The sequence below is a fragment of the Nomascus leucogenys genome, chromosome 17 (assembly GCF_006542625.1).
Source record: "Nomascus leucogenys isolate Asia chromosome 17, Asia_NLE_v1, whole genome shotgun sequence".
NCBI classification, from domain to species: Eukaryota; Metazoa; Chordata; class Mammalia; order Primates; family Hylobatidae; genus Nomascus; species Nomascus leucogenys.
The window spans coordinates 50,175,704-50,196,203 of record NC_044397.1 but is presented as its reverse complement, the minus strand read 5'-3'; the positions used below and the strand labels follow the sequence as shown (position 1 = coordinate 50,196,203).

General features: G+C 47.5%; 1 protein-coding gene across 2 annotated transcripts in view; it reads right to left on the bottom strand.

The window, feature by feature from the left end:
* Positions 1-20,500, bottom strand: part of VOPP1 (VOPP1 WW domain binding protein) — a 102,807-nt gene that overhangs the window by 26,669 nt on the left and 55,638 nt on the right. The gene's annotated exons all lie outside the window — the stretch shown is intronic.

Below are 20,500 nucleotides of genomic sequence, written 5' to 3'. Positions count from 1 at the left end.
GGGCAGAATGACATCAGCCTGTGGCCCAAAGCAAGGTGCTGAGGTGGGCACAGTCAGTGTGATGCAAAGCCCTGCATTTAACAAGCATCCTGTGTGCCAAATCCAATGGATTCCTTCCGGCAGGTGGCACAACCAAAGACAGACATTAAGCCTACCAGGAATGCTGCTGAGAGGAGGCTCCACAGGAGCCCAGCACCCATGTGGTGCTCATCTCTGCTGTCTTCAGTCCCCGACTATGGGGAAAAGATGGAAATACGCCACCACATCCACTGAGGCTAAAAGCAGAGGCTGTGGAGTTAGATAAATTGCAGGTGTGGTCCTGGTCCTACCACTTACTAGTTGTGGGGACTTCTGGTGAGTCTCAGTTTCTCCATCAGCAAAATGGGTGGAACCGCAGGGGCCCTGCACAGCACTGATTTAAGTTTTAAGGCCTTTATCACCATATAAAGTGCTGATGGCACTATTACTGTTCATTTAAGTTTTAAGGCCTTTATCGCCATATAAAGTGCTGATGGCACTATTACTGCTCACGCTGCCTCCCTCCCCTCATCCCCCAACATGTCTCAGGTTTCCAGGCCCCTGGCAGGGCACAGCTCTCGGGGGTGTGCTCAGAAGCTGTTCCAGAGAGCCGCCTGAGCATGGGCCCTTGCTCAGGTCTCAGGTGAGGCACTTGGTGCCCTCGACATCCCTGCCCTGCCCCAACTCCATGTCCTCCTTGAAGAGAGAAGATGCCATGAAAGCGCAAACCCTTCCATTATACAGAGAAGTTTTCACTAGAGCGTTTCGAGCCCAAGCGGCAATGGATTGGCAGGGATGTGGGGAGGGCCACTTCTCTACAATATTAAACCATTACCTAATTGTGATCTAGGTTCCTGCCAGTTTTTTTCCTTTAAAAAAAAAAGTACCTGGGAGAAATATACAATTCAGTCTAAGGTCTTGGACACTGAATGTGTAGATGATTGCAGTACAAACAGGCTTGTTTTATGTAGAAGTATGTGTAGAAAACTAGTTAAGATGCGAAGTGAGCCTGGAACTCAGCAGACCCAAGCTCCAAAGCTGCTCTTCCCTGGTTGTGCACCCAGTAGGCCCAAAGCTCCTGGAGGTGGTGCTGCCTCTCTGTAAACGCCCCGCACCCAACGGCAGCTAAATCCTCTATTGTTTCAAGGACAAACTGGGCTGAGAGACACTCCCTCCCCACTCCACCCCCACGCCATTCCACAGACAATATGGCAGCATTCATGTACAGTCTTCCCCTGGCCCATGAACATGAATTCCTACCCAGTACCCAAAGTGTTGTGATTTCCATGAAATGCTCCCACTGGCTCCCACTGAGAGTTACCTAAATGAGTGCTCAAGAATGCTGCTGGTCCTGGCTGGGTGCAGTGGCTCACACCTGTAATCTCAGCACTTTGGGAGGCCGAGGCGGGTGGACCACTTGAGGTCAGGAGTTCGAGACCAGCCTGGCCAACATGGTGAAACCCTGTCTCTACTAAAAATACAAAAATTAGCTGGGCATAGTGTGTGCACCTGTAGTCCCGGCTACTCAGGGAGCTGAGGCAGAAGAACTGCTTGAACTCAGGAGGCAGAGGTTGTAGTGAGCCAAGATCATGCCACTTCCACTCCTGACACTCCATGCATCCACCAAAGGGCTACTAGGAGCCTGCTCTGTGCTTTCCTGAGGGTGGAGCAGGGAAAACCCAGAGGAAACCCCTGCTGGGGAGGAGCTTTCTCTCTAGAAGGGGGAGAAAATAGTAAACAAGAAAACATAAACTGTGATAGATAGTAATAAGTTCTTCCGTGGTGAAAAATGGAGCCGGCACTGGCAGGTTGAGAGCACAAGGAAGCAGGGTGCTCAGGGAGAATGTGTGCAGGAGGTGACGTCTGAACAGACAGCACACAGGAATCCAGTCTGCCAATGAGGGAAGCTGGCACGGGGTCTCAGGGCTCGGGATGGGGGGAATGCTGGTGCCCCTGGTTCCACGGCTGCATGCTGGAGATGAGTGCAGGAGCACAGGGTGTGAGGGGGAGTGAGACACCTGGTCTGGCTGTTTCTGCAGGCCAGAGCCCTGCACAAACAGTACGTTCTGCAATTCTCCTAGGCCTTCCCCTAGAATCTCACTGGTGTTGGTTGATCAATGTGTGTGTGCCTGTGTGTGTGGAAGAGAAGGCAGCAGTCGAGGGAGAGGAAGGACTTCTTGCTTTTAGGGTGGATGGAGTTCAGCCAATTAACTGTAAACTAAAAGAGGTGGGACCGTTTCCTCTCACGAGTGTGCAAAGACAGGCGTCCTCAGTACTCCAGTGAGGTTCATGGTGAGTTTGGGAGTGTGGAAGGCAGAACGCAACCATGGCCCAAAGAATTGCACCCCTCAGAGAACACACCCTGCATAATCCCCTCCTCTTCAGTGGGCAGGACCCTGTGAATACCGGATGGCCGCTCTCGCAATCACAGAACATTCAATGAGATGGTGTGTTATCTAAGTCTCTGCCCTTGCAGACTGGAGATTCTCCTGCTGGCTTTGAAATAGTATTAATAGCAGCCACGTGAGAGGGCCATGTGGCCAGGACTGAGTGTGGTCTGCAGGCACCAAGAGCAATCCCAGCAGGACCTCAATCCTACAACCACAAGAAACTGAATTCTGCCAACAACCCAAATCAATTCGGAGGACTCCAAGCTCCAGGTGAGAATGCAGTCCAGCCCACTGTTTAATCTCAGTCTCATGAGGTGGCCCTGAGCCCAGAACCCAAATGTGCTTTCCCAGACTTGAGATCTACAGAGCTGTGCAGTAATAAGGGGGTGCTGTTTCAGTCTGCTACGTTTATCGTGATTTACTACACAGCCACAGAGTCAAGAAGAACACAGCTTACAGGTTATGAGCACTTCTTACCTTACACCAAGCTAAGTGCTTCACAAAAGTCTTGTTAATTTTCAAAACATCTACATACAAGATAAAGTATTATTAGTGCCATGTTTGACATAAGCTTAGAAGCAAGACATCAGAGATGTTGCACCTCCAGCTCAGGTCACTGTCTGCAGAAGCGAAGAGTGGACTTGGCCAGCATTTCAGGAAAGCATTTTGCACAGATGCTGCCTCTCCAGTAACATGGAGCCTTTCACCACCAAAGGGTCACCTTCTTTTTTTTTTTTTTTTTTTTTTTTTTTTTTTTTGAGACAGAGTCTCGCTCTGTTGCCCAGGCTGGAGTGCAGTGGCGCAATCTCGGCTCACTGCAAGCTCCGCCTCCCGGGTTCACGCCATTCTCCTGCCTCAGCCTCTCCAAGTAGCTGGGACTACAGGCGCCCGCCACCACGCCCGGCTAATTTTTTTGCATTTTTAGTAGAGACGGGGTTTCACTGTGGTCTCGATCTCCTGACCTCGTGATCCGCCCGCCTCGGCCTCCCAAAGTGCTGGGATTACAAGCGTGAGCCACCGCGCCCGGCCAAGGGTCACCTTCTCTATCCCCACTTGATTTTCCTGTTGTTCTTTGGCCCTGCTTTTATAACCTGCCGTGGAAATTTCAAAGACCATGGTAACAGAGACAATGTGAAAAAAAAACAGACCCTTGGGCAAATGACAGGAGGTCCCTGAGACAGGACCCACAGACAGGAACTCAGCAACCACTCTTTAATAGTGCTTGCATGTTCTTTGTTCAGCTAGGAACTGCATATTGACCAGAAAGATTTCCGGAAAAGCCTGTATCATTTGATGTCAGCAATGCGCTACAGTTAGCAGATAACTTAATCATAGAGACAAATAATAAAGTAAGATGCGATATCAGGTGAAAGGACAGTGTCGATTTGTAGTGAATGGCGGATGCCCCCACAACATTAGCTGTTTTCAGCAGACATCCACACACATGCACAAAAATCTAGGTGTGCCACGCTGTGACATAAGGCACACTTCTTCATAGCTGCGGCCAGGGAAGCCCCAAGTTAAAAGTAGACAGGCTCAAGCTTCTGGTGTGTCCAGGACTGGCTCCATTCATCCTCGTGGGAGATTCTGGGTGGCCCTCAGGTTCAGGTCTCCCTGACTGTAAGGTCACTTTCTGCTGTTAACAGTGCTGGGCTAAGGTCTTTCGGTCCTTGTCTTCTGTCTAGGTGGCACTGGCTTTAGTCAAATGGCTCTTGCCATTATGCCTAATTCTACTACATATTGTCCTCAAGGGATCAAATTCTAGAAGATACAACTCTCATGAAGACCCTCTCAAACTGGACACTCAGCTCACTGCCTAGCCATGAACAGCCTCCTCTGCACGTGCTGATGGTGAGGGAGGGGACGGAGGGAGGTGCGGAACAGAGATGACAGACACCTGCAGCTTAGGGGGAACTGGCCATGATCCTCTGAGCTCCTGCTAGTTCCCTCCCATTGCTCCGCCACCCTCTGCCACCATGATGCTCCTGTGTCTCTCCCTCTCGGGTTTTACTCCCGACTGTAACAGCTCATATAGTCCGTGCTCCAGCTCCGAGCATAGCCAATGCTTAAGAGGTATTAATACTTGGGTCCCTCCAATGCTGGCAGCCATGCACTTGATATAAAAGAGGAAAACAGGTATACAGTAATAAATTTAGTGACTGAATCATTTTTCGTGAGCTGAATTTGCTAAAATGCTTCCCTTTCAGCTTTACACTTGTAAGGAAGCATTTGCTGCCTGGAAACCTAAGCCCTATGGCATTCTATTTCCCATGCTGGAGAGAGCAGACTACCAGCTTTCAGACATATGTAGAGCCCTCTTCCAGAATTAACACACATACACCCCTCAGCCTGAGAACATATCCGTCCTAGAATATTTGGAGTATAACGGATTACAAGTTCCTCTTTGTTGGCAAGATACAACATCTATGTGCTCTAGCTCACTTTTCAGAATCCAAATTTGGAACACCAGCAGCAAATACACGCTGTCAAAAGGACGCTGTAGAAGAACTTGGAAGTTTTGATGGAAGGTTTATTAGGATTTGGCTGTGTCACAGTTGTTAAAAAGGTTAATCCTGCCTGAAGCTCCAGTAAGTGTGGATTATCTCTTTCATCTCTCAAAACACAGGAACCCTTTATGCTCCTTCCATGAGCTGAAGACCCATTCACTCTCTGTATTCTTGCGGCTCATCTGTGGCCCTGGCCCGGCTCCCATTGTGGATGCTGGCAGGCCCCAGCTACTCGAAGGAGCACACAATTACCCAGGTGCTGACACTGTTACCCCTTTTCTCTCTGCTGCTTTCTTCCTTTTGAAGCTGCTGGTAAATTGGGGCCCTAAGCACACACACCTGCTGATGTTTCAAAGAGCTGCAATTACAAAGAGACATTCACTGCAACACTGAGCTTAATTAAAGTAGTAAACATTACCAGGCAGTTGAGCACACTGAAGATGCCTATCATGGATGCATCAAGTCAAATACTCCTACTGCCCTAAGCCTCAGAATGGCAATGCTGCTCCCAAGGACGTCGCAAGACTACACCTTTGCAGAACAGATCAGGATGGAGAAAACAGCAAGGGTTTTTCATCTCGTTCTTCTCTGTGTGCCAGATGTATAAACTGTCAGACTTCCCATAGAAAGGAAGAAACATTACTCTTAACTAAATCCGCTCCACTGCATATCTAATTATAGTCCTGAGACTCTGAAATACACATGATACTTCAAAAGAATGAAAAGATCACATATAGCAGCAGACATGGGCCCCTGGACTTACTGCCTACAGTATTCCTTACTGTACCCCTGGATACAAATATAGATTTCTGCTGAGGTCAGAGAATGGGTAGTCCACTCTGAGCAGCTGCTGACAGGTAATTAGGTATATTACAGAGATAAAAATCAGGGTGTCTGGCTTCTCTCCCCTAGTCAATGATAGGACCTGCAGTCCCTGAGATTCATCATGTAAAAGGAAATGTATGTCTGAGAGTCTACGGGCCACGATTTAGACAGGTGTCAGAGCAACAAAAAAATGCAAACAACAGGTGGTCGCTGTGGGAGTTTTTGGAGCCTAAGAAGGAAGCATGTGTTATGCTTAGTCCTGCACAGGAGGAAAGAGGGTATGGCCACTGGACACATTTAATTCTTAGCCTTTGGGTTACATAAATCTCAAGAGTAGGAAAGGATAACATACTAGGTCAAGGAATGTTCAGTGTTAGTAAAGTCACAAAATCTTTCTATGTAAAAAAGAAAAAAGCCAAAAGTCAGTCTGTAAACCTTTCCATGTGTTGTTGCTATGGATGGAAAGTGTCTCCCCGAGACTGGTGTGTTGAAAGGCTACCCCGCAATGGGATGGTGTTAAAAGGTAGGGCTTTTGGAAGGTGATCCGGTTACCAAGGTGAAGCCCTCGTGACAGGGTTGGGGTCTCTGTAAGAAGAGCCACGAAGAGGGCTTGCTGCTTGCTCTGCTCCCCACCACGTGAGGATGGAACAAGACAGTGCCTACGAACCACGGACAGAGCCCTCACCAGACACCAGAGCTGACGGCACCTTGATCTTGGACTTCTAGCCTCCAGAGCTGTGAGAAATAAACACACATTGTTTAAGCCCCACAACCTCTGGTATTGCTGTTACGGCAGCCTGAACTTAAGCACCACTTTAGCGGTAACTGTATTTAAAAGGATTTATAGAAAATCATCTCTGCATCTGGTGGAGCAGCTGAAGTCTGAGCAAAATATTCAGGGTGCGGGTCTGGAGATAGAGTTGGTGGGGATTGTAACTTTTTTGGGGAGTTTGAGAATCCAATCCTTTCTCCTGCCTGCAGGATTTACCCTCAGCAAAACTTTCTCTTCACTAAGCACTTGCTGGTGCAACAGCTCCTTTCTCCCATCCAGTCCCAGTCTCTCAATTTGACAGCTAGTCTGTTCTCCTCAATCACACTGCCCCTGCCAGCTAACCCTGCTTTTCACACTACTCATTATCACCTGCATTCTCCACAGAGCTGAGCCCGCAGCACATACTTGAAGGAGGCTTCCCGAGTTAGAAGCAGGAACTACATTTAGGCTTATCACTGGCCTTTGATTAGCTACCTATGAGAAATTGGACTCTCCAGAGAAACTAAACACAGAGCCCTATAAAGTTTCAGTAGAAAACTCCAAAGGATACGTGAGCCTCTGGGCAAGCAGAGGAGGGCTCAGTCCTTAGCCACCCAGTGCCCCAGCAAATCTCCTTGTAAGGACTGCAGAGCTCTGTGCCTCACCTGGATCAAGGAATCCACCCGACCATTCAGTGACTGACTTTCCCCTCCAACCTGCCCAGGCAGACGCTGCCACTCTGCGGCAAGGCCCCAGGGCAAGTGCCTTCCATGACCATGGGCACTGTTCCTTGTGCTGAATCCAAGGCAGGCCCCGCTAGGCTGATTCATGACTCACACAGCCAGTCTTTCTTTCCAATGTCCAAAGAGACTCCCATATTTTCCCAAGCCTTCTCTTCTCCAGGAAACAATGCCTAGCTTGGGCAAAATTATGGTTTCTCTTTATTAGGAAGAATCCCAGTTTACTCTCATTTCCACACTTACTGGAGCTTCAGGCAGGATTAACCTTTTTAACAACTGTGACACAGCCAAATCCTAATAAACCTTCCATCAAAACTTCCAAGTTCTTCTCAGTAAGTTCTGTCTTCCCATGCTGTATGGATGCAGTACAGTCTGGGACCCAAATATAGGACCTTATGCTTATCCATAAAAAGGGTAAACTTATGCAATCTGGCCCATTACTTTTATCCTGTCAAGAGCCTTTGGATCCTCATTCTGTCACTCAAGGCATTCACTATTCCTTCCAGTTTTCTGTCACTGACATGAAGGATATGAGTCAAGTTTTGCTGGGACCCAGGACTGCTGAAGGCTACCCAACCAACTCTGCTCCTCCTCTCTGCGACGATCACACACATGACTTAGAATGGCCACGTCCAATAATCCACAGTTGGGTCAGGGAGAGACAAGTCTGGGGCCTGAAAATGAAGAGGAATCTTTCCATGCCCTGAAGCTGAAATCCAAAACCTGAGACCTTCCCAAAGTCCAGCAAGTCTGCCTGCAGAAAGAACCAAAGGGAAAGAAAGAAGGTTGCACCACGAAGTGAGTCCTGGCTTAGCTGCAAGGACTCTAGGAGTGCACAGAAAAGAAGGGTGAGGTGGGAAGACGGAAAGGTGAAAGCCCATGAGCTCAGCCCAACTTACCCAGATGCTCTCTACTCAGACAGAGCATATCAGTTTCAGCATCGGGATTAAAAAAATGGGCACGTGCATTTTATGGTAGGTGAATTGTACCTTAATTTAGAAAGAGAGAGGGGGAAGGACGGAAAAAAGGAAGAAAGGAAGGAAGGGAGGGAGGGAGGGAGGGAGGGAGGGAGGGAGGGAAGGAACTTGTACATATGATCAACATGGAAAGCCTTCCCTATTTTCATTCAAATCAATGCTAAAGTGATGATAAAGTCAATAGTGAATTCCATTAGAGACGTTCCTTCTATGTTGAGATTTTACTAATCATAATTTTATAAATACAGCTATTATAACAGTTACAAATCCACCTAACTGGACTATTCATTACTGATCTCAGCAGAGATGCTATCAAACGTCTCTATGAAACCAGGACACGGTGTCAGATCACTGATGTCCCGGTCTCACAGTCCCATAAAAGACCAACCCAATGGGACCTTAGAGAAGCAAACCCAAATTAATTTCAATCGAGCACAAAACACCCTTTTAATAATTTCCTGACACCTTCAAGACGTCCCCACTGCTCTGGCGACTGCCCTGACAAGCCCACCTCCCATCTCTCGCCCAGTTCCTTCTAAAATCTCAGCCTGGTGGGCTGTCTCTGGGCACAGTGGTGCCCTGGGCATTCCTGCCTCTTCCCTCCTAGACAAGTCATCTGTGATAATCAGGACATTCTCCCACTAACTCTTGCAAGCTCGCTTCCCTTTCAGATGACATCACTGCCTCACACTCATCTCTCCCAATGATAAGTCTATTACGCAAAAATGTATTATTCATCACCATTTTTTAAGACAGAGTTTTGCTCCTGTGACCCAGACTGGAGTGCAGTGGCACAATCTCGGCTCACTGCAACCTCCACCTCTTGGGTTCAAGTGATTTTCCTGCCTCAGTCTCCCGAAAAGCTGGGATTACAGGTGTGTGCCCCCACGCCCAGCTAATTTTTTATATTTTTGGTAGAAATGGGGTTTCACCATGTTAGCCAGGCTGGTCTCAAACTCCTGACCTCAGGTGATCCGCCTGTCTCCGCCTCCCAAAGTGCTGGGATTACATGCATGAGCCACTGCACCCAGCCACAAGCTTCTTTTTTTTTTGAGATGGAGCTTCACTCTTGTTGCCCAGGCTGAAGTTCAATGGTGCGATCTTGGTTCACTGCAACCTCCGCCTCCCAGGTTCAAGCGATTCTCCTGCCTCAGCCTCCCAAGTAGCTGGGATTACAGGCATGCGCCACCATGCCTGGCTAATTTTTGTATTTTTAGTAGAGACAGGGTTTACCCGTGTTAGTCAGGCTGGTCTCGAACTCCGAAACTCAGGTGATCCACCCGCCTCAGCCTCTCAAACTGCTGGGATCACAAGCACTTTGAGCCACTGTGCCTGGCCCCACAAGCTTCTTTATAGCATTACTTAATACACTTATGCATTTCCAGCCTTAATATGGCATAACCTCCTGGGTCATATCCCGGCTTTGCCTTTAGGAGTCCATCCTACCCCAGGAAAGCTCTCTCATTTGAATGAGGCAGCAGAAGTCCCAGCCCATACATGTGGATAAAACTCAAATCAGGAGGAGGTGGCTCGGGCAGAACTCCAGCAGCCTCAAGACACACCTGTGAGGAGCTGTGGAAAGCAGTGGCTCTCAGCACGGGCTCATGTCAGAACTGTCCAGCAGCTTTAAAAACACCCGTGCCTGCTGGCTGGGACACACACTGAAATCTCCTCAGGAGATTTCAGTACACGGCAGGGCTGAGAACCAAGGACCTAAATCTGGAGCCCTCTTGCCTGTGACTCTTTTCTTGGTGCTGCGAAGGAACATGTGGTGGGTGAGCTGGTGGGTGGGGGGTGTTGTTCTGGCTTTTCTGAGCAGGTGTATTTTGTTTTAACAGCTTTACTGATGTATACTTGACATACAAAGAGCTGTGTACAATCTGATGAGTTTGGTCATATGCAAACACCCAAGATACCACCACAATGAAAGTCTAGGCATAACCCGATTATTTGTAATATTGTACATCTGCGAGAAAACAACATTTTTAATAGAACTTTCATCTTTCCAAACACAAGATTTTAGACCATTTTATCTGTCTTGCTTTCAAGTCAAAAACTTCACAGACCTGACTATGAACTCATGGTTCTTTCCTGTCAACCTCAGTTGGTAATCCACATGATGTCAGAATTGTCCTCCTGGCCTGACAAGGTTTCCCTGACGGGTAGGGAGTTGCCTGTGTGTTGAGAGGTATGGTCCCATTTTGATGATGTTTCAACTTTGATTTGGTCAACACATCCCAAGGCGAAGTCAAACATCTCTGGGTTCTAAGGAGGGGGCCATCACTGCTTTGACGAGGCCTGAGCCTGAGACGTTGAGGGTGGGAAGATGGCTGCCCTATCAATCATTCCTTCAGAGACACAGTTATCACCAGAAAATACCTTCTCTGAGTTGTATAAACCCAAACTAGTTGCATTCAGGGTGGCATACAGGATTTACCTAGGGAAATTTTACTTGTATTTCTACCACAGGAGAAAGCATTACAAATGCTTACTAAAATCACTAATATTAGCAGACCAAATGGGATAGAAAGTGCTGATTTCCTTGCCATTTTAACCCTTGAGTAGCTGCTGCCTTGGAGCCCAGATGCACCCAGAGTTAAAGTGAAGAGGTGAGGTAAGATGGGCCAAGAAGCTCTTAAATTACTGCTGAACTTTGGTAACTATGGAGTTTTTTGTTCTGTTTGTTTGTTTTGACACAAGGTCTCACTGTGTCACCCAGGCTGGAGTGCAACGATGCAATCATAGCTCACTGCAGCCTCAAATTCCTTGGCTTAAGTGATCCCTTCACATCAGCCTCCCAAGTAGCTAAAACTACAGGGGCGGCCGGGCACGGTGGCTCACGCTTGTAATCCCAGCAGTTTGGGAGGCCGAGGCGGGCGGATCACGAGGTCAGGAGATCGAGACCACAGTGAAACCCCGTCTCTACTAAAAATACAAAAAATTAGCCGGGCGTGGTGGCAGGCGCCTGTAGTCCCAGCTACTCGGAGAGGCTGAAGCAGGAGAATGGCGTGAACCTGGGAGGCGGAGCTTGCAGTGAGCCAAGATTGCGCCACTGCACTCCAGCCTGGGTGACAGAGTGAGACTCCGTCTCAAAAAAATAAAATAAAATAAATAAAACTACAGGGGCACACCACCACGCCCAGCTAATTTAAAAAATTTTTTGTACAGATGAGGTTTCACTATGTTGCCCAGGCTGGTATCCAACTCCTGGCCATGGTGATCGTCTTGCTTTGGCCCAAAAGTGTTGGGATTACAGGTGTGAGCCACTGCACCTGGCCCAGAGTTTTTGAAACTCCACCTTTGTGCTTCTGGGGTGGAGGTTTTCCCTCTCTCTCCTTTCAGTAAACTGCTGATCATTTAAAATTAGTTCTATTCAATCCTATCCTGAAAAACAATCCTCCTAGTTTCTGGTTGACTATACGGTTAAAAAAATAAATTCTGGCAATATGTCTCTTTCAGAAATACAGTTATTACCAGAAACCACCTTCTCTGGAAGGTGTTTTTCATTTTCCATACTAAAGTGAAAAACAGAAGTCTGCCTATGAGCTCAGAAGTCTGCCTATGAGCTCATAGTAAGATCCTGTCTCTATAAAAAAATCTTTAAAATTAGCCAGACGTGGTAGCACATGCCTATAGTCCTAGCGACTCAGAGGCTGAGGTGAGAGGATCGCTTGAGTCAAGGGGTTTGAGGCTGCAGTGAGCTAGTACTGCACCACTGTGTTCCAGCCTGGGTGAAGAGCAAGACCCTGTCTCAAATTTATTATCAATTTTAATTTTATAATAAATTTCCTATCATTGAAATCACACAGGCATGATAAATACTAAAGTAATGAGCTGAGTTTGGCAATGAGATCAGGAAGGGAGATAAGATTCTAGTACCTAAAAAATCCGGAAACCTACACTGAGGTTCACACCTGGCTTATTTTCTCAGCTCTATTTTTACTTGAGTTGGTCTTAGTCCATTCAGGCTGTTGTAACAATATACCACAGCTTGGGTAATTTATAAACAACAGAAATTGATTGCTCATAGTTCTGGAGGCTGGGATGCCCAGGATCAAGGCCCAGCAGATTCGGTATCCAGTCAGGGCTCCCTGCTTCATAAATGTCTTGCTGCTGTGTCCTCACAGGGCAAAAGAGGGCAGGGGAGCTCCCTGCAACCTCTTTTGTAATCCCATTCACGAGGACAGAGCCCTCATGACTTAAGTCACTTCCCCAAAGGCCCCACCTCTTAATACATTGGGTGTTAGGTTCCAATACAGGAATTTTGTAAGGACACACATATTCACACTATAGCAGCTGGTTAGCTGTTATAAGCAAATGCTCAGAACTCTTAAGTCTACATTGCAGCTCTGGACTACATCCTGCCCTCTTCCACTTCTGCTGCAAAAGTGAATTCCTCACTGGCTCCATTTCCTGGGTATTCTGCAAGAACTCCAAACCTCACATGCATGTATGACATTCTCTACTCAGTCTTCCACTGAATCTTTCCCAGAACCTATTCTTTTCATGGTCTCTCTCTGTCTTCCCAACCAGAAACCTCTGATTTATTTGACTCCCTTTACCTCTATATCGACTCTTCTGTGAGATGCTTTTCATGCCCACCGCCTGTTCCTCTGCCCTATTTCCACAGGAGTCGGACTCTGTCTTGCCTTTACTACAACCACAACCTCCTCCCCTTTAGACCAGAGGACCGTGTCGTCATACTGTTCCTAGACCAAAATGAGGGTCAGGCTGCTATTTCTTGTGGCCCAATAATGAGATGCAGATGAACTGGGGAGGAAGAGAATTTTTATTTCTGCAACCAGTTACTGATAGAAGGCCTGGAAATTATGGCCAGACCAACTCAAAATTACAAAGTTTTCCAGAGCTTATATACCTTCTAAGCTATGTCTACCTGTAAGTGTGCAGTCATCTAAAGACATAAGTGATTAACTTCTTTTAAATTATAACTAATGTCTCAGTCCTCAAGACCTTCTTTTGGAGCCTCAGTAAATTCACTTAATCTAAATGGGTCCAGGTGCTGGGGTGATTACCCTTATCTTGTCTCCTACTAAATCACAGAGGTTTGGGGAGTTCATTCAGACCCGCAATAAACTTGTTTGTGGAGGCCTGGGGAGTTTCTTCAGACACCAAATAAAACTTATTTAATCCTAAATGGGTCATGTTAAGAATTCCTTCATTATTTTGTCATGCTTCAAGGCCCAGGAAAGGCCTAGGCAAAACTCCTGGTGGGCTTTTGTTACATCCCAGCCTTTATATAAGGACACTGGCTTTTTTTTTTTTTTTTTTTTTTTTTTTTAGCTTTTAATATTTAACTTAACCACTCAGTACTGAAACACTTGTTATGGAGGCCTGTGTTGGTGAGACCTGGCCTGCCACAATGCTGCATGCAGCAGGGAGTCTCAGCCCCTCAGACGGCATTTGAGACTCTTCTTGCTAGGCTTCTCCCTCCTTTTCCCATCTCATCTCCTGCCATCCACCAGGCACCCTGGACTCCAGCCCCATGGTCCCCACTGCACCCTGCACCTTCATGCTCCCATGCCTGCACTCCTCCCATAGTCTGACTGCTCCGCCCCGCTTCAAAGATCAGCCCTGTGAGGTCTCTCCCAACACCATCCCCTGCCCTCCCCGATCTGTCCTGCTCCTCCCTTGGCAGGACCATTTCTACAGTTCTCACCATGTGCAATATTGTGGTTAACTGTTAGAGGCCTCTGTCTTCTACACCAGACATGAGCTTGAGAGCAACCCCATCTCATTCCTCTATGCATAGCCCAGGTATCCACCTTGGTTTCGGAACCTTGTAAAGGTTTTGACTTAAACAGAACAGATGTTGCAGCAGAAAGGGAAATCAGCAAAGATGGAAACAATATGAACTCAAAGCATACAAAGGACACTGATTAAAATGTTAACACAGTACTGGTGGGGACAGTTTGAAACAGGTGCTCCCAGGCAATGATAGCCTGTTATCATGATGACCCTCAGGGAGAGCAGTCGGACAGTATTTAGCAGAATATAAAATAAGAATAAGCTTTGATTCAGCAATTCAATTTCTGCAAATTCACCTCATATAATACAGCCAGCATTAAAATATATGAAACATCATACCAAATGGAATTTTAAAAGACTATAAATAGCCTCATGTCTGCTCAAATATGTTCTTGCTACCAAGTGAATTATTAAAAATTTGTTTATGAGCACAGCTTAAAATTTTAGAATGTGAAAGAAAAATATCTTGAATCCCCAAGGCACTAAGCTAAAAGGAAAATTGAAGCTGAAACTCCTCAGGGCAAACCTGCCTCCCATTCCATTCAAAGTCATCCTCTGCTCACTGAGATAGATGCATATTCTGATTGCCTCCTTTGGAAAGGCTTATCAGAAACTCAAAAGAATGCAACCACTTGTCCCTCACCTACCTGTGACCTGGAAGCCCTCTCCCTGCTTCCAGTTGTCCCTGCCTTTCTGGATGAACCAATGTACTTCTTACACATATTGATGATATCTCATGTCTGCCTAAAATATATAAAACCAAGCGGTGCCCCAACTGCCTTGGGCACGTGTTGTCAGGACTTCTTGGGGTTGTGACACGGGTGCACATCTTCAACCTTAGTAAAATAAACTTTCTAAATTAACTGACACCCGTCTCAGATTTTCTGGGTTTACAAGAATTACAGACAAGGAACTGAGAACCTTCAATAGTTAAACAAAACAAAAACTCCTAAATATAGGCACTACCTGTATAAATGAATGATGAGGCATCCCCAGGAAATACTCTGCTACTATCAAAAAGCATGAGGGGCTTTGTATACTGATTTAGAAGCATATTCACAATGTATAGTCAAAAGGAATCAAGTTCAGCTGGGCGCAGTGGTTCACACCTGTAATTGTAGCACTTTGGAAGGCCGAGGCAGGCGGATCACTTGAGGTCAATTCAAGACCAGCCTGGCCAACATGGTGAAGCCCCATCTCTACTAAAAATACAAAAATTAGCTAGGTGTCATGGCATGTGCCTGTAATCCCAGCTACCCAGGAGGCTGAGACAGGAGAATCGCCTGGACCTGGAAGGCGGAGGTTGTAGTGAGCCGAGATCGTGCCACTGCATTCCAGCCTGGGCAAGAGTGAGATTCTGGGCGCTGTGGCTCACGCCTGTAATCCCAGCACTTTGGGAGACCGAGGCGGGCAGATCACGAGGTCAGGAGATCGAGACCATCCTAGCTAACACGGTGAAACCCCGTCTCTACTAAAAATACAAAAAATTAGCCAGGCGTGGTGGCAGGCGCCTGTAGTCCCAGCTACTTGGGAGGCTGAGGCAGGAGAATGGCGTGAAACCGGGAGGCAGAGCTTGCAGTGAGCCGAGATCACACCACTGCACTCCAGCCTGGGCAACAGAGCTAGACTCCATCTCAAAAAAAAAAAAAAAAAAAAAAGAGATTCCGTTTCAAAAAAAAAAGAAAAGAAAAATAAATCAAGGTCACATTTTAGGGGTCTAAAGTTCTTAAGCAGAAGATCACCAGCGAAAATTTCTCCCTGTTATAGAGAAGGTGTCTTCAACTTACACCAGGAATCTTCATTGCTAAATCCAACAAGAACTGAGAGAAAAGAAATTCTGCTCTTCAATATCTGCCCCCTCCAGGCTGCAACCCGAAGGCTGTGCTCCATCTCCTGATGGCAGAATATTGAGGGTCTGCAGCAGGCGTATGGAGCACTCAGCCAGGGAAGTGCCCCCGCCCCCAATGCCCTCTTCCATGCATCCTGGAAGGCCCCAGTGCTGCGGGAGGAGAGCTCAGTGAAAGAGTCCAGCTGACTTCTGCACAGAGGGGCCTCCCCAACAGGCTCAGAGTCTGTCCGCAGAGCCATAAAGGGTGCCTGCTGGTGAGAGGTGACCTTGTGTCCAGGGAGCCTGGGACTGACTCTGGCATCTGCACCCCTAGCAGGCAGGTAAAGGGGCCCAGCGGTGCTGGCTCTGCCAACCTTGTCTCTGGATCTTGATTTGACACCTGTGAACAGCACTTCATCCACTCACAGCATTAATTATTCACAGTAGAGAAATGAACCCAGAGGCAGCCAACAACACAGGGTAATGTAAGCACTTTAAAAAGAAGCTTCACGCTCCAACAGGAGACTTGGGAATACGGCCTGAAAGCAGCCTGGTCAAAATCCATAGTGCTGGCAGGAATGGGCTCTGCCTCCTGCTGGATAAACCCTGGACTCTGGGCTCCTCCAGGACAGGCCCTGCCTCCCTCATCGCTAACTTCCCATCATCCCTACACACTGGCTCCCTCCCACTTTAGTGGTGCTCTGGAAATTACAGGTACTCAGTAAGGCATGACACTGATGATCGTATTCCTTAATTCTGTTTCATGGATCCTATCTTCCCCTTATCCAGCGGTTTGACAACATGCAGCCATCCATTTTTTCCCTTCCATGCTCTCCTTTGAGCTTGGCAGTGTGTGAATTCCCTATCGTCTCAGTGGAGTTGACTTCCAAGAAGCTTCCCCACATTCTTTCCTTCAGTGGTACCTAGATCTGAAGGAAAAACTAAAATAAGTGAGCAAACAGAACACCCAGAACCCAAATGCCCTGCAGCTCTGCCCCATCCATGTGGCAGCCAGAGATGTGACCTAGTCATGCAAAAGACCTCTAAAGATGCGGCAGGCCCAAGGAGACTTAGCATCTCCTGGTGTCAGCTGCCATGTCAGTAAAACTAGATGAGGATGGTCTTAGGGTTTCCTGGCATTCTGAGAATGGAGGTAAGTAAAGAACCACCTTTGGGGCCAAATCTTTTCCTCTTCCCAGCTCTTCAAAGGGCCACAGGGCTATTTTCACTTTTAAATCATTGGTGTCAAGAATACTCAACCATTTCTAACCCACCCTCAATTTTCTGGGGGACAGAGATTCATTTCAATTCACAGTAACAAGAAATTTGCACATCTAAATAGCCAGCTCTCTCTCTGGCTTATTAAAGTCACATGAAACAGTCATCATCTGAAGTCTGGGTAACTGTCAGAAAGCACCTGATATGTCTAAGGAACCATAAGATCTGGTCCAGTGAAGCCAGGCTCCCAGATCCACCCCAGCGCCTGACTGGGAGCAGCACCCTTTCTCACACCATCATGTCAGTACCAAGACCTGCAGAAGAAAAAAGACTCACTGGCTTGGAAGGAGAGATGAGGTGGTCGCTTTGTACTTGGCAAGCAGGCTGGACCCTTAATGAGCTAAAATCCATCTCCCATTTGTCGCTTGTCTCTGCTACAACACACATGCCTGCTCAGCCATTCATCTTTTATTCTCTAGGCCCTAAATTATTCCGAGCAGCCAGCCACGGTGTTGTGGAATAAGCGGGATGAGACCTTGAAGGTGATGTGGGGCCCAGAGAAGTTGGACATTTGCCCAAGATCACACAGCAACCTGATGGCACAGCAGATCTAGAGACGATCTCTTGAACTCCAGCCCCTTAAATATTTTCCATCCCCAAAGAATGCTTTCAGAATCACTCCTTCTGTCTCCAACTCTCCTTAAGCCACCACTTGTCTCCATTACTAAAGGTATACTGAGTGCCTTCTATGGGCCAGGCCCTGAAGGGCACAGAAGGTATAAAAATCAGCAAGACAGGCTCCCAGTCTAGGGAGAAGACACACAGATGTTTTATTTCAGCAACAGTAAGTCCAGTGAAGGAGCATGGTACCCATGCACCAAAGAGGGGTATGGGCCGCAGAGAGAGACCCTCATCCCCAGCTCTCTGGAGATAACACCGCAGAGTGCTTAGGCAAGCACTCCATAAATGTCAGCCATTGCATTCCCAGGCTGTGTATCTGGCAGACTCTGTGTCTCAGCTAGTCTGGGACAACTTGGAGCTGTCCTCTGCTCTGTCCTGCTGCAAAGGTAGATGCAAAGAAGTGGGCAGTCTCAGCTGTCCTTGTAGTGAGCTGGGGCCATGCAGTGCTGCTGGAATGGGCTCTGCCTCCTGCTGGATAAACCCCGGACCCTGTGTGACACACACAGCTGTGGAGGAGCCTCCCGAGGTCTCTGTCCACACCATGGCATACAGGCACGCCTTGTCACCTCCAGCCTGCTGCTGCCTCCCAAGCCACCGCCCTCTCTCTGCTCTTCCGCGCACCCAAGTCCTCTCAGGGGTGGTGGCTGTAAGCCGGGTGGCCTCTAGGGGGCTGAGGAGCAGCTGGGCTGGAAATCTCAGTGGAGATGGTGATGTTTCTTATAGTCACTGCTCCTGACCCAAGAGGCCTCCCACTACCTACAAAGAGGTGGTGGTGTCCATTCAGGCACCAAGGAAGGCCCAGGTAACCTCTGGCAGATATCAAAGACGGGCTGGGAAAGGCCGCCTCCCACAGCGTCCCCAAGAGCATGACTGGCAGCGAGGTGAGTTTGTCCCCTGGGGCAGAGGTCCCCAGATAAAATCAGCAGAACCATCAGCCACCTCTGGGCACAGAACCCCCAGTCTTCTCCAAGCTCAGTGTTAAAATGTGCCAAATGAAATTGCAAATATTAGGGAGAATATAGGCATCCCAAATAGTGACTGAGTCCTTACTCTGTATTTCACATGCACAGTAGTATTTATACTGCACAGCAACCCAGTGCAGCAGGCACCACGACCACACCTTTTTTAAGAAAACTGAAGCCGCAGGCTGAATAGCACCTGGAGCTACCTCCTCCCTTACCACTCCACTTCCCCTCTGTGCCACAGGAGCAGCATGCACAGACTCTGTGACAGGCAGGAGCTCCCTGTCACCTGATGAGGATCCAGTGCTCCCTGCAGACACCTGGACATTGGACTGAGTTCCCGGATGTGGGCCTGCATCTAGGCTCTTCTCTGACAAACACCACCTTAGTCGGCAGCAATTTCTAGACTGACAGGGAAGTGTGCTGTTGGCTGCTTTGGATCCTACAAAACATGCTCCTCGGTCAGTTCCTACCTTTATCTTCTCATCTCTGGGCTCCAGGAAGCTCACACGGTGGCCCCTGTTTCAGGCAGTGCTGGCAAAGGAGCTGAGGGAGCGAGGCCCAAGCAGAAGCTTGACTTGAGGAGAGAATGCAAGTCAAGGGGTGGGGAGCTGCTGAGGCCACACAGCCACTTGCTATTTTTAAACCACACGTTACTAGACACCTAGTAAGCCCTGAACCAAAGCACAGAAAGGCACATTTTGATCAGGGCTCTTGGAAGGGCAGCTTGCAACAGGAAAGGCAGGTAGTGAAGGGGGAAAGAAACATTATTGGAGGGAACAGGAATGTGTTGCTTTTCTGTTCAGATACCAAAGGGTCTTTTTCTTCAAAAATACGAATATCTTGTTTATACATGTAATACACAGTCTTCCAGACCAACAATGGAAAAATATCAAATTAAGGAAATGAAATAAACCTTGATGCAGGGACAGGGTAGAAAGAGAGAGATCATTTAGCACAAAGAAATCAGAACAGGTGAGAATAATTTTGCATATCTAGGTAGCTACAGTAGAAAACCTACATTTCATTAAAAGAGATCAGTCTCTGTTAGCTTACTGACTGGCACGCTGGAATGAAATGCAGGGACAGGCAGAGTGGGGAGAAGGCGGCTGCCACCTGGGATTTCCGGTGAGACAAAATGAAATCAGATTATCAAATATAGGAGTAAAATCTCTACAACAAGTTTGCAACCTAGATGTTCCCTCCTCAATGCATTCCACATGGTGAGTTACATTCACAAAACAGAGGTGTTGTTTGAAATATATTTTCTGCAGGGGAAGGAAAAAAAAAACAACCTCTAACAAAATAGGACGCCACCTTGAGTCAACTATTTGTAAGGAATATCTATTTTGGAGAATCTCAGCACTTTACCCAGGTGAAATGAAACGTAGAATATACCGGAAATGTACTTTTTAGATGAGATCCATTATATATATATATTTTTGAGACGGAGTCTCACTGTGTAGCCCAAGCTGGAGTACAGTGGTGTGGCTCACTGCAACCTCTGCCTCTGGAGCTCAAGCGATTCTCATGCCTCAGCCTCCCGAGTAGCTGGGACTACAGGCTTGTGCTACCATGTCCAGCTAATTTTTTTTTTTTTTTTTTTTTAGTAGAGACGGGGTTTCACCATGTTGCCCAGGGTGGTCTCGAACTCCTGAGCTCAGGAGATCAGCCTGACTCGGCCTCCCAGAGTGCTGGGATTACAGGCATGAGCCACCGTGCCCAGCCTAATTTAAGTTTTTTTTTTTTAATGTGATGTTGAAGATGCTTCAGAAATGACTAGTCACTCTCACATGACTATACCACTGCTGCATGAGGCATAGGTACCTTCCCTGTC